Genomic DNA, 15932 nt, shown 5'->3' with positions numbered 1-15932 from the left:
GGACAAAATTATCAAAGACTCATATATCTTCTGTAATTTCTGGCATTTTCTGGGTAGGGCAGACAGATCAGGAATTGGGAAAACATTTCTTTGGCTGAGATCTAAGCCAAATAAGTATAGTATTTTCTTAGGTTTGATTAGGTTTCTACTGACAGCAGAAATATTCCTGACAGCCAGAAAAATGATAGTTTCCTTTAAACTGCCTGGCTCAAAAATAGACCAAATTATTACAATAAAAAGAAAATGAAAGGATTGATCCATTAAATAAGTTTGGCTCATGAGCAGAGTCTTGAGCTAAGTAATTCTGAATTGGCATTTATAGAAAAATATTAGCAAATTGATTTGCTTGAGAAGCAAGCAGGAAGATGGCTTGTGAGGGTAATAGTATAACTATATATAAAATAATTGCTGGCAGCATCTAATGCGAAGAAAGGGCAGAATTAGGAGCAATAAGGTTACCTTATCCATTGCCAGCATCTAAGTTCAAGATGACTGTGTTTGAGACAAAGTATAGGTCAATGAAAAAGCAATCAGAAAAAGAAGAGTTTCTAATTTGAAACTGTTTGAAGCAACTTCACCTTAAAAAACAGATGTGAAGCAGCACACTGTTAAAGTCTGAATACTTGTATGAAGAGGAATTTGAATAGGTAGTTCACAGTTATTATTGATTATATGGTTTGCAAAAATAAACCAGCCTAAAAAAAAAAAATACAAAAAAAAATATCTGTCCTTGAAAACTGGAAACCCAGCACATTGTGTAATGACAGATAAACTAATGTCTTAAACAGGTAAAGTTAGATGAAATACAGCAAGACCCTTGACAAAATCCTACGTCTATTCAGCTCATTTTTCTATATATGTCTCCGAAAGCAGTGAGCTGAATCACATTCTTCAAAAGTATCTTTAAATATTTGCTTAGCTTCACACACATCTACAGATTTCATCATATTGTGTGACTTAAGCATGTGTTTAAGAGTCTGAATAGGGATTACTTTAAGGATGTGCTGTCTTTGGACAGCTAAATTGGACTCTCTAAATATATCTGGTGCTTTCCTTGGTGGGAAACAGAGAACTTGGGAAGATTGTTAGTTAAGGTCTAAATTAAACTAGTCATCTATGAGGAGATGATTGCTCTCCAGAGGTGATTTTTTTTCCTCTGCACAGAACCTGTGGGTCCGGATTACAAGTTTAGACCTATACGTAACGTTTAGATGGCTCCCATGAAGACAGCGCAGAGCCAAGCCTGCTTTAAATGGACTACCTCAAGGTCCAGCAGGAGACTGGCAATACCGACATGGCCAATGTCCCTGCTTCTTCAGAAAGACTAGGAATGTCTTCCATCTCCTTGCATACACTAAAACGCAAGTAGAACAATCATAGAATCATAGAATCATTTTGGTTGGAAAAGACCTTCAAGATCATCAAGTCCAACCATTAACCATGCCCCCTAAACCATGCCCTGGAGTACCCTGTCCACTCGCTTTTTGAATACCTCCAGGGATGGTGAATCAACCACTTCCCTGGGCAGCCCATTCCAATGTTTGACAACCCTCTCAGTAAAAAAATTTTTCCTAATATCTAACCTAAATCTCCCTTGCCTCAACTTGAGGCCATTTCCTCTTGTCCTATCTCCAGACACCTGACAGAAGAGACCAACACCCACCTCACTACAACCCCCCTTTCAGGTAGTTGTAGAGAGCGATAAGGTCTCCCCTCAGCCTCCTCTTTTCTAGACTGAACAACCCCAGATCCCTCAGCCGCTCCTCATAAGACTTGTGTTCAAGGCCCCTCACCAACTTGGTTGCCCTTCTCTGGACACGCTCCAGCCCCTCAATGTCTTTCCTGTAGTGAGGGGCCGAAAACTGAACACAGCACTCGAGGTGCAGCCTCACCAGTGCCCAGTACAGGGGAACAACCACCTCCCTTCTCCTGCTGGCCACACTATTTCTGATACAGGCCAGGATGCCATTGGCCTTCTTGGCCACCTGGGCACACTGCTGGCTCATATTCAGCCGGCTGTCAACCAGCACCCCCAGGATATCAACAACCCTTCCAAAAATACATATTCCTAATTGGTTTTTTAGCATAGACAGATTCTCTGAAATATTTTTTAAAGACAGGACATCAGGCAGCAGTTCATGACCGGAAAGAAGCTGGAAAGAAGCAATGACCAAGGCATCTGAATGCAAAAAGGAATGAGATTTGGGATTCATCTTCATCCTCAGCAGGCTGTCTGCTCAGTCTGCCACTTTTCATGGAACCCAGTCTGAAACATAAATTTTCTTCCCATCTGTTGTTCAGTTGCCTTCTTCCTAAAATAAGGTGTTTTCATCCATACTATCTTTTACTAATGGTCCCTGACTTATATTAACTCAAAAAATGGCATTGTTTGGGCTAGAGCTAATCAGTAAATATCAAAAATGTGCCAAAGAGTGCACTAATGATTAAACAGTACGAGCAATACCATGCCAGTGCTGGGACAATGTCCTGGCCTTGTTCAGCTTAATGGTATAGATGTAGCTTTTATATTAATAATAAAATAAAGGAATATATAAAATATAGCTTTAATTTCACTGTATTAATATTTAGCCTTAATTTCTTTAGCAACACCATTTTCAGCTTTAAAGCCTCTAATGTTACCCTGGGTTTGGTACGTAACCAGTATTTCCATTTATTTATGAGATTGTTGGCTTCCTACTCTGTCTTTGGTGTGAGAGGCCTCCAATACAATCAAGGAAAATTAGAAAAAAATATATGTTTTTTGTCATTATAGTCATCAGATTTGCATCTCTAAATGCACATAGGGCAGAAATCTCTCAAGTTTTATGTTACTTTTATGGATTTTTTTTCATGCATTAAATTTAAGGATTTAAAAGCTTTCTGTTGTGCTTTTGAGGCCCACTATTAAAAATTGAAAATACTATTAATAAAATTATAACTATTTTTGCTTGAATTCTATATACATTTATATCATCAAAGCCTGAATAATTTGTTTTATAGGGAGAGGTTTTGTATGTATTTCAATAAACACACCTGAAAAGCACATTTATGAGCATGACAAAATAAATTATGTATCATTGATTAAAGGGAAATACACATTATAATTAGGTACAAGCAATATCAGAAATGCTGGGCAAAGAACAAAGACGGCAAGCTTTGTATAGTTTAAGGCAGACATTTGCAATTCTCACGTTTGCCAAAGGAAATTGGCCAGCTCAACTTTATGTTTTAGTCTGCAAATGTATTACAATTCTTTGCATTCCTTCCGGCTGCACTGGTATGAAGTTTGAAGATCCATGTTCTTACTATATTAGTCATGGTTTTGACAAATCTAGTCTTTTGTTGCTCAAAATCAAGCAATGGTAAAAGTTCTTCAAATACTCCAGTACATGGATAATTACAACTTCTTAAAATGTAATCTTACATGTACAATTCTTGTTTTGTAATATGGACAATGTAGGATACAAAACTGTAATTCAAAAATATTTTGATTACATTTTCAATTCAGAGAGTCTCTTAGAAAGACTGATGCATCATTCTTTGAAGCGCCTCTGTTTTTCTAGGAACTAATGCATGTGAGCCTTTTCTCAGATATAGCAAATTGTCCTTCAAGACAATAATCATGCTAATGGGAAAGGACACCTTCACTTCAGCTATAGAGTATCATTTCGTTGTTATTTCTTTTGTTGCATCCTGATTAATTTATTTAAATTGATGTTGAGCAAATGAGTTATGGCTTGGCTTTTGCATGAGCAGAAATTTGTATTTGAAACTACACAGGGTAGCTACAAATTGTTCTTTTTAACAACTACCTGTTACGTTTTACAGGTTTTAGCCTTTAAACCAGGAAAGAATCTCAAATTACAATTAATAGATTTTACCCTGCAATTCCTGTTCAGCTCCAAGCCTCCATTTCCCCCTTCTTCCTCCACCTTCAGTTGTTTCAGTATGAATATTGACTTTTCAAGGAATATAAAATTTCATCCTGTTTGTACAGTCTACATGTCTTTGAAAATAAGGAGCCATAGTCCAAGATACAGATCACTGGAGTGGAAAGCTGGATTCTCATCCTCACCTTGTCTTGACAGTTTGTGAAATCTGTGTAGAATTCACTGCAGCTTATTTTCTGCAGGTATAAAAGGAAGAAAAATAACACCTATTATTTTCTCAAGTGCTTTTGGGATTTAGAAACGTGAAATGGAATGTTAGACTGTGACATCCACAAAAATATTCTTGATGTTTCTGTGATCTCTGTAGGTACACTTAATATGAAGTTACATGTTACGAACAAGTATCAACAGACCAGAAACATCTTATCTTATATGCATATAACTTAACAAAGCCAATAATATTTCATTCTGATAAATATTGAAGCCATTGAAAAATCGGAGTTACCTTTATATTGGGACTCTTCCACTAACCAGAAGGTTTGAAGTTGTTTAGTCAATAGTTGAAATGAAAAAACATTTTCTTTCTATATTTTAGCTCGCTGTGATGCTTTCATTCTGGCATAGACTTCCTGTTTACGCACCAGACAACTGCAGGCTGGTAGACATCGTAAGTCACCTTGCTCATCCTACTGTGTTCATTACACAAATAATTACCTCAAATGTTCATGTCAAACTCCAGATCTCTTGTTTTTTGAAACATAGGAAAAGAAACGTAGTATGCCTGAAAGTCTCTCCCCAATCTGGGCTCTGTGTAGCTCAAACAGTCCTTCTGATTCTCCTAAGCTCTGACAGCTAGCATTTAGATAGACCATCTTTCCATAAGAGTATTTCGAAGTTCTTGAAGTGGGAGGTGATTCTTTTCCAAATTGTGAGAAACCCCAGGAAAACTCCATCCAACACTCATCTCTGCTCTCTTCTATGTCGTATCTCTCTCACTGGATCACTCCATTCGCTAGAAGTTCTCTACACTGTGACTGCCACAGGAAGAGCCCAGTATTTACCCAGAGTCAACAGGCACCGGGGCAAGGATGCGAGTAGGGACAAAAGCAGCTCGGATTGATCACCAGCTCCTCCATCCACCCACTGCCATGGTGAGATGACATCAGAAATGTTACTTCTGCTTTTCTGGTGTAACCAGTCCAGGCTCACTGGTTAGGAGAAAACAGTTTTGGTGCAAGACTGCAAGAGGCTGCAGGAATTAGGGGAATTGCTGGTCAGGGCTGCAGAGGAGGTGTACGCAGGCAACAGTTGGAGCAAAGTGTTGGTCCTCTCCAAACCTGGACTGGATGCATTGTGGAAGAATTTGGGGTAGGAGAGCAGAAAGTAACCTAATCTGTGGGAAAATACAAGGAAATATTGGAAGTTGGGCCATGATATTTGTAAGGAGAGTGTACTGCACCGAGGCCAGTGCCAGCTTTGCCAGAGCTCAGGGCCAGGCCAGTTCTGCAAGGGAACAGGGAGCAGTGGACGTCACTCCAGAGGAGGCTGGATGTCAGCACGGCAGCGGTGCTGGGGGCCCAGGGAGCAGCAGCAGCAGCTGGGAGGATGTACCCAGGCAATAACATAAAAAAGGGGCCCAACAGTAACACTTGAGAACAACAGCTCCTGGACATGTTACGTTACAGTTGAAGCTACCCTGTCAGAAAGATTCATTAATATCCATTACAAATTATTCATTTAGCCCTGAATTTAATCAGTAATCCTTTACTTCACCACAATGTAGATATAATATTGTTTTAATTCTGTTATGAAGTGATATTCTGGTGTGGTCCTAACCAAAGTAGACTGAATATTTGGGAATATCACTGGCTAAATGTTCACAGATAAATGTTCACAGATATTGTAAGATGCACGTCTTTAACAGCTGACACTCATTAAAAAAATTATATTTCAATTTTGAAAGACATAAAAGCATCAAAGAAAGTATTGATTTCATATCCATTCAAATGGTTTGTGAACAGGTTTTCCTGTACTTCTTGTCCAAAGTTTGTTAGGTACTAAGATGGCATTTTCAAGACATAAAGCTTCCTCTCTGTCATATAATCAAATCTTTACGTCCTCCTCTTTCTGGCTTATAATGGGAAGTCATAGCCTCCTGTTTATAAGATCATAAAGGCAGTTACATGACAAAAATTGCAGCCACTAGTAATGATACTGTTTGTTATGAAATTGTAAAACATTCAAGTATATGTGGAATTGACTTTAATTAAATCTTGCCAAAAGAATAAATTTTCAAAGCACAACACCCACAGCATGCAGGACAATGCAGTTGTGCTCTTCTAAACAAAGGCACTTCATGTCAAATTAATTTCCTCTTAAATAGATTAATAACTCTCCCTGCTGTACCTCATTATATTTTCCAAACTAAGCCTAGGAAAGAAGCGGGGGGGGGGGGGGGGGGGGGTAGGGGAGAAAAGAGAGGGAACAAGGCTAACCAACTACTCTCATAAAAATTAATTATTATAAAAACTGAATGAAACTCCCATTGTGCCACAAGATGGGTATAGTATCAGGAGATTAATGGGACACGAACCCTTTCTTTCTGTAATCTCTGTTTCAGAGCTGGACCATCTAAAAAACAACTAAAAATCTTTATTAAAAAGATCTGATTACTTACGTGAATAGAGTTGGAGCCTCAGTTCATTCCCTAATGGACTTGTAACTCATAATATGTAGAAAATGTATGAAAAATCAGGTGGAATTCTCTCTCTCATCCAAAAAGCACATCTCATACCTTTCTAAACTTGTGCTTTTTAAACAGATCCTCTTCTTCCATCAGTAGTGTTTGATTTTATTATTTCACATAGTTATGGGTGAGACACGTTAAACCCAAAGCTAGATTGTTTATTAGACACATAAATATTTATCTTATGATTCACACAAAGTCCCCAGTTGTTTCTTTATGCTGTTCTTTTACACTGTACATAAGACAGAAAAAAAATAAAGCCCCAGAGCCGTACAACCTAAAGGCAAAGAAATATAAGACATAAGTATGGTGAAGACTTTCTGTATCCCAGATGCACTATGCAGTTTTCTTTTCTGGGAATAGGGTAAATAAGCAAAGAAGCAGGAAAGAAAAATGTGTTTCACTTTGGGGAACACCTACACAAGAAGTTGCAGAGAAGTCTACAACAGCTGTCAAAGATAACCCATAAATCTCTTGTACATTAATACATCCCCTGTACAGACTTCTTACTGCACACAGGTACTTTTTTGCTTATGAGTATATGTTTGTTTACATACCTAAAATTAATGTTAATGAAAATCAATTGTTGGGTTCTCAAGTGAGTAAGAAGCAAATGTCAGATTTGTATTAGCCTGCACAACCTCAGTTCTTTCCCTTTGCATTTCTGTTCTTTTCATTGAGTAAGGCAAGCATTCTGTGGGGAAAAAAACCCTCATAAGTGTATATTTAGAGTCAATAACACACCGTATATGCACAGAGCTTCTGACTTGAAACTGGGAAATGGCCAAGTAGATATGTTAATTTTCTAATTTTTGACTATTTGAAAACATATAGGTCTTCAATCTGTGGCAAGGAGGTTATTAACCTAAAGAGAGGATGCGGTTCTGGTTCCAGGTTCAGGTTCTAGCAGAACTTGATCCAGTTTCAAGGAGCTTCTGCTACGATGAAGAACATCACTCCCATGCAACCTCCAGAAGAGAAGCTGGAGCTGCATATGAATTTCAGGAACAGATTCAAGAAGGCAGACTGGCCTACCTGGTTTTCACTTTGTCCCCTCCATTCTCAGCTCGACACCAGCTGTTCTGACAAGTCCCAGTGCAGTAATCTTTGTCACTACTGCTCTTGCAGTGGTATATTTCAGGCCTATAAAAGTTCTCTTTGCTTCACTATGGCTTCATGAGACTGCTAAAACTTTCCTAGGAAATGCAACTGAGGATGGAGACATCAATTTTTAAAGGTGCATAATTGAAAGAAAAGCAATTAAAATACGTATGACAAAAGGTAGAGAATAAAGCTTGAGAGCTTTCTCCATTACAAATGTCAAAAGTTCAAATAATCACTTAAGAGATGAAAGGTTCTAGAGAATCACCAAAATATATATAGGAAATACAAGCAAAACCACACAGAAACCTAATGTAAATTGTTAAATAAAAAATAAAGAAGTACGTATTAAATTTTCTTGTTTCTGCTCTAAAGATTCAAATTAGATTAATGTTCAAAACACAGTTCAATTTCATTATGAAAATCAGGTTGTCTGCCTTACTCAATGACTTCATTGTATTGCCTGTGGTGAGGTGCTGAGCAGCTGCACCTTCCATAGCTAGCCAAAAAAAAAAAATAAAAAAAAAAAAAGTCTAATTACCATATACGAAAGCTTGATGGACATGTAAAGGATATGTAAAGGCATAGAAGAGAACCAGGACTGAGAGTCTTCATTCACAAGTGGGTCAACATCTTTCTTCATTATGGACACATAAAAAAAGAAAACATACTAAAAACATCTGAGTTCTTAACAAAAAACTCTAACCGTCCTGTCGTAACATATATTTAATTCAAATAGGGAGAAAAACAGTCTGTTATTCACAGTCTCAGTTGCAACAGATAACAGCACTATCCTGTATTGGAACAAAGGTCTGTAGCCACACTGAGGATCAGTACAAAGGGTTAATAAGGGTATCTTTGTGAACAAATGAACACATGCGAAATGTTCTACAAAACATGTTTTAACTCTTTTAACAGATAGATCCTTCTTATCCCATCAAATGTGTGCCATGTATCATTTATTTTATTAATTGTGACCTGTATTTCTTCCATCCTGCATTCTTCATATTTCATTTTATTTACTCCCTGTGCTAGTGAAGCAATAAAAACTTTCTTAAGTCAAAAAAGTACTAAGTAACAGAAACATTCATTTTCTCTGAAGATAATTCTAAGCCATAGGTTATTTCCAGCCTACAAGGAGCTGATAAAAAATACTGTATTAGGGAAGATAGCAGGATATAAGCAATGACCCTGGAATTTAAAGTGAAGGAAGAGACTGGTAACAAGTCAACTACCTGCTACGCTGTATGCAACAAATGAGCATTTTCAAAACCCAGCTTGTTATTCAGCTAACGTAAATCATTGGCTTGGACCAAGAAACATATTCCAATTAGGAATTATCACATGGGATTCTACAATGACTGCAATTTTTTTTTTTTCAGTATTACTCATCAAAACAATAGATAAAAAAAATATTAAACATTTTTGAAGAGCATACCCACAGCTATTACTATCTTTTCTTTTCTATGGGCAGATATGGAGAGAAAATTGGCCAGTGCTGAAAGTTATGTTCAGCCAGTAATGAAGCCGTGCAATTCACACATACTCAGCAAATATGCAAGTTATGCTTCCTACAGAAAACACAATCCACCAAATTCACAGACTTCAGTAAAAATGGTGCAAAAATGGACCTCAAAAACTATTCTAAGCTGACAGCCCTCAGATGACAGCTCTCAGATGATACTCAGTGGCAGGGAACCTACAATATTCCCAGGAAATTTATTCCAGTACTACATTATGCTTACAGCTCCAATATTTTTCCAAATGTGTAAACTGAATTTTTCTTGCTGCAAGTCAGACAGATTACTTCTTATCTGCCCTGAACCTGTAGGAAAGGTCACCTCTTCTTCTCTACAATAAAACTGCGTTAACTTTGGGCAGTAATCGTGACCCTATTAAATATCTCTTAAGTACAGTAAGCATTCGCAGTCTCAATCTTTTTTTATATGTCATGCTGTCTTATCCACCTCCTGTTGGTCCATATCTCTCCTGAAGTTCATTCAGTGCCCAGAATAGTGCCCAGCATTCCTGTGAAACACTTTCCAGTACTAGACAATGCAGTCATATCACTTTACAGATCCATATCTGTAGTCGGTTGTTCCCGCTAAATTACAATACCTTGTGTTGTCTTGAAGAGCTTTGTATTATTTTCATATCATATCTCCAATCTGTTAAGACCTGCTGAATTCTAATCCTTCCTCCAAAATAATTTAATTATCTCCTGGTTTCAGGTAGTCTGAAACAGCAATAATTCAAGTGGTTAATAGAAGTTTTTAATAACACAAGATCCAGATGCCTTACATTTCCATTTTGAAAAAAATAAGTGAAAACTACTTTGTGTATTTGTACAACTTTTGCACCCATGCTATAGTACTTTTCTCAAGAACATGTCTCAATAGCTTGTTTATAAGTAAGATGGGTGAAACAGTGTCAAAAGCCTGTCTGAAGCTAAGATATATGGTATCTACAATTTATTTCTGCAGAGAGATCTCTCACGTTCCAGATTTATTGAGGAAATTGAAGATAATTGTCTGTCTTACAATCCCCATCTCCTTTTCCCTTTCCTACCTCTTCAAAGATGCACACTGTATTAGCCTGTTTTTAGCCTTCTGGTATTTCATATACCTTTCAGAAATTATCAATAAGAACTTTTCTGAAATTGCCTCAGACAGTGCTTTACAAATCCTAAGATGAAAGAGTTCTCCAAGGTCCTAATTATTTTGTTATGGTCAATACAAGAAATTACACTTTAAGGAAAAAAAAAAACAGTATATGCCCCAGTACTGTATCACTACATTCTAGGACAGATGGGCTTAATTTCTACTTTGTGACAGTTAGGTACTGATCATAACAGCATGTCAGGACCACAGTGGCTCATACAGAGCTCTCCACTTGCAATTTGGGCCACACAGAAAATATGATGGAAAACAGGAAAAATTCAGGAAAAAAATTGTGTTAAATGAAATGTCGCATTCATAAAATTGTATCCAGTTCTATTCCAAACCTGACAGTAGGACTGAATAAGCACATTTTAAACCATATTGTTTAATTTCCTGTTCTTCATTTTCTGTTCATCTGAATCACAGACTTTGCTCTATAAAACAAATAGTTCCATGATCACACAGGATTTGATGAAGACTGGTTTGTCTGGATTCATGCCTGTTGTTGACTGATGTTGTAATCATATCTTTTCTAAAATTTGGGAATACTTAAAAGGGCTGTCTCGCATGTGAATTCTCTACTGCCCACCATCAAAAAAGTCCACACTGCAGCCTCTGCAGCAGACAAGATTCTTTGGCATTTTTTTCCTCCTCCTGTCCACAGTTTTCACATTATTTTCATGACTTCAGGAATTCTTTTCCTGCTAAAAGTCTAAATCAGGTCATCTTGCTCTCAATAACTAATAAGAGAACACAGAGAGAGTGAATCCTGCAATAAAATGTCTTAACTCAGGTGACATGATCCCACATTTAGAATATACTTATAATGGACCAGGATATTTTAATATTTTTCTGAACCATCCTTCGTTTTTCTCCCTCAATCATCAAGTGTCGTTTAATAGGAAAAGTCTTCCTGACGCAAAACTTGAAGACAGCTAAAAAGTAAAACCATCACATCCTAGCAGAGATTTTTTTTCTCACCCTAGCTTTCACCTTCAGTGTCAGGAAACACAGAGAGAGAAAGAAAAGACATGGACACCTGAGGACTTGTCAGCTCAAAATCTTCAAACTAAATTCGATCAGTTCCTTCTGTGAGTTAATAACATGGACTGTGGGAAATACCAGGAGTAAAGTTGCAGACAGAGGTAACCCTGAGATAACACAGCAGTGAGTTAGCACAGCAAGACAGGGGATAACACAGCAGTGAGTTAGCACAGCAAGACAAGACATTCAGCAGATTTTGTTAGTGAGTACAAGATTCAGAAATGCAAGACAGTGTTAGAAAATCAGCCAGCAGCTCACAAATGTTTGCAGGATATAACACGCAGAAAGAAAACTCAGATTTGTCTTCATGGGAAATAAGATCTCTGCTTGATTATCCCAGTAACAGAAATTCAGCAGAAAAGTATGTGCATAATCAAAATAGGGAACAGAGATGGAGTCTGCTTTTTGCTGAGTTTAAAAAAAAAAAAAGAAAGAAAAAAGAAAAAAAAAAGAAAATTCACAATTAAGTAGTGAAACACAGAATTTGTGCTGCCTACAAGATGAATCTAAAGTGGTTATGGATTATCACTGCTGATTGAATCTTATCAAAACATTCCAATTAAAAAGTAAATTATCTTACCCTTTTTAACTGGCTAAAAACCCCAGCCTTTTTACATTTAAGAAAATTATTCTTGGCTTTTACCCAGTAAGGGCTTGTCTTCACCTAACAGCTCTTTTGCAGCAATTCAGAATGTGATTTTTACAGCAGTCACTACACTGCACTACTTCCTCCTGCAAACACATCTGACACTTAGAAGTCTTTTTATAAAATACGTTAGTTTCCTTTAAAAGTGAACTCACATTTAGCATGGAGTAAAAAGGCACACGTACACAAGGAAATTAAAAAAATAAGCCTCCATTCTTATGCCCTGAGGATGGCAGGGTAGAGGTGAACTTGTTTGCACCCAAATGAGGTGGCCATGCGCAGACTGTCAATGCAAATTGCCCCTCACCTCTGCAAACTGGTAAATTGTGACCACATGTTGTTTGGGACATTTGTGATTGACACTGACCAAAAAACATACTAGGGATCATGATAACAGTTTACCAATATGATCACACAGCAGTGCTCAAGGTCTGTCCCCTGATTGTGCTTGGTTTACTGCTACAAAGCCAAGCAGAGCCTGATGGGGAATTAATGCAGACTAGCTGGATATTGTGATTGCATAGCCTACCTTACTGTACACTAATTTCTCTTTTAAACAAGCCTTAGCCAGGGAACAAGGACCAAAATCTGTTTTACAGGAGATAGGTAACACCAGTGAATTTTCTGACTGAGAATCTATGATAAAATTGACTAATGACACAGAACAAAACCTGAGGGTTACATTCAAAACTGACAAAGCTTGAAATCAAAACCTAGCTCTGACATGTCTTCACTCTGACTAGGTCTGAAGGCTTTAATAATTTAGTCATGTAAAATGGCTTTATTAATATTTAAGCTCAAAGATGGGTAGACATGTAGAAAATAACATTAAAACCATGGGGTATTTTTTCTTTATTTCCTCTTTATTCATGTTTTACAGCTGTAAATATCAATAGAGACATATTACATTTTATATGTATATGCTGCCTGGCATACTGGACAAAACCTAAATGACATCATCTACATGCTATGTCATATAAACAACTGCCTAGCTGGTTACTCTTAAAATGTGACTGCTCAAATGCATGTGCATACATACACACATGCACAGAAACAAGATTGATATTTCCTTAGCACGCACATATTAACTTTCTCTATATGCAATATCAACAGAAATTCTACAAATTCTTTAACATCTGAAACGAGATGTGTTTATTCTTTAGCTTAATTATAATCTAGGGGAAGATTTTTTTTTCTTAAGAGGTAATTTAAAAACAAAAGCATTCATAAGAGCTAATTAGTGTTTCTTTCACTGATTTCCATCTCTTTGTTCAGACACACATACAATTCCCAATCACAGGCACGCTCTTTGCATCAGCCTCTGCAGGACTGGTTTTCAATCACACAGACAGCTAGGCAACAGAGCTAGATTTTTTTTTTTTAAAGTCTAATTCAGAAACACACATAGCTGTCCTGTTCCCTGAGAATATGATGAAGGCAGTCACACTAAATTTAAATGCACCTGTTAGCTGAAGTCACTCTGAAGTGGACTAATTGGCAGAGATAACTGTTAAACGACGTTAGAAATTTTTTATTTCTGCAGACTGGCTGGAAACAGGTTGTGGGGGTTTTTTTGGGGGGGAAGGGTTGTGGGGTAGCTTTTTTTTTTTTCCCTGCATAAAATCAAGGGTGGAAGACAAATTATGCTGAAAAAAGAAAATTAGTAAAACTTTTATGTATTTAATCCTTAAACTAAGACTGAATCAATATAATTTTTATTACATAACATCTTAAAACGAAAAGGAAATATTTGGGGTGAGATGGGTGTGATCATCCAAGTTAGCCACATCTATTCCAGGAAATAAAAGGGTGAGGGCACGGGCCCAAGCACTGGCATGCAATTGTCCATACTGTTTGACATTTAGCGAGCTCCATGTTGCAACATTAGTGCAGGCTTCCCCCCAGTGCCTGGGTATAGTTTGGGGGTTAGCTGAGCCCCAACAGACACCTTTTATGCAGTCACCCTGTTTTGGGGGTGTAAGAGAATCCAGCTGGAGGGATACAATCTGTGTCATGCCAGTTGGCCTCAGGCCAGAGCACAGCCCCTGTATAATTTCATTTATCAGTCTGGCTATAGCTGTTAGTTAATAGAGGAAAATACATGAGAAAATGTGATCATAGTGGGATTCCTCCATGCTTCTTCCCTGGGACACCGAAAAGGCTTGATGTCCTTAACAGTGGTAAACAAACCTAGAACTAGACCTAAGAGAAGCCTCTTTGGGAAAGTCAGGACCATCGAGCCATGAGCTTTTTATGTTAGACCACAGCATACAACTAAAATTTTCCTTTTAGATTGTCATGTCCCATGTGCATTATTTCAAGAGCACTTTGTCTTTCTGTTTACTTCACACTCAGGAAATAGCTATGAAACTGTATTTAATCTTAAATCGGTTGAGTGTTACCTTGAAAGTTTCTTTCCTGACATAGTCAGACAAATCCAAAGAAATTCCAATGTTCATACCACCGCAGAAGGCACGGAGAGGATGAAATCTTGCTTCTGAGCCACTGAACTCGCAGAGGTACGATGGCAATTTGCTGTATTCTATAAAGATGACGTTACCAAGCAGTAATACTGTAAAACTACTAACAACACTTAAAAGAGCAACAGAACAGCTCATCTACCCATGAACGAGGTATTACAACCACGTTCGTAATTGCAAAGTAAGACAGGGATTGGCATTTGAAGGAGAGAGTGCCACTGAATGCAAGAGCTCAGCACCACGTCTGGGCCGGCAGGATCAGCCCCCGGGCCCCGCCAGCCACCGGGCACACGGAGTTGTCCTGCTGCCACCTGCAGATGAGCAGACGGCATGACAAAGATTGCAGGCTACTGCGAAAGGAAAGAGCTCTGCAAAAACGGGTAGGAGCTGTATCCACGGGACCAGGACTTACCGACATGTGAACGACCCCAGCATTTTGTCGGCAGAGCAAAAGCACAGGCGATAAAGAGCCGAAGTGTCAAGAACCAGTTGAATCTGGAGATTCATTTTCAGATACATAGGCTTTTATGTCAAAGTCACCAGCTCAAATCCAGCTAATAGCAGGTCATCAGTCTACAGAGGCTCTTGTAGGTACTCGTGAGAGGCTAGGCTTCCCCAGTTCCGCACGTGAAATACCTAATACTGATACTCTCAAAGTGAAACACACTTTGCCATTCTCTTACAGACCCCCTAGGCTTTAAGGACGACTTCATGAAGCACATGTTTGTGTAGAAAAGCATAGGAGACTTTTTTACACAGCTGACACCGGAGATGTTATATACTCAATTCACCTTAGAAACAAAAAATAGGAAAGCTTAAGTAAAGCCCATCCTGGGCAACAGTAACGTGGAAGCTGAGCACAGGCAGTTCAAATTGTGATAACAAAGCTTCGTGATGAAGTCCACAAGGCAATAGGAGATATGCAAACACGGTGGTGTGTGCACTGTTGCGGAAGATGAGAATTACACAGCCTTAAGCTGCATGTGAAATTTGTCCTGGTCTGCAGAAGGGCCTTTTTATTAACTTGCACAGTGAAATGTTTAATAATGTTTGTAATTTTCTTACAAACATTTTAGACTCCATATGCAAGGCTAGATCAAACCTTACGGGTGGATAAAGTGTATGCAACTAACGAAATCAAAGTACGATAAGCCAGAAGGATGCAGTAAATCACAGATGAAAACTGCCCCCAAATTTTCTTTAATCTTTAGACCAAAGACTGTGCTGGCGATTTTTTTTAGGTCTGGTTTGTTTAATAATGTACACACAGTAATAGAAGCTATAGCTCGCTCCTTAAGAAACACAACTGTATTTTTTGACAGCAAATTATTGTTTGGCTAAAAATGATAAATGCTTGGAAAAAAT

Source organism: Harpia harpyja, chromosome 15 (assembly GCF_026419915.1).
Source record: "Harpia harpyja isolate bHarHar1 chromosome 15, bHarHar1 primary haplotype, whole genome shotgun sequence".
Taxonomy (NCBI): Eukaryota; Metazoa; Chordata; class Aves; order Accipitriformes; family Accipitridae; genus Harpia; species Harpia harpyja.
This window is presented reverse-complemented; position numbering follows the sequence as displayed.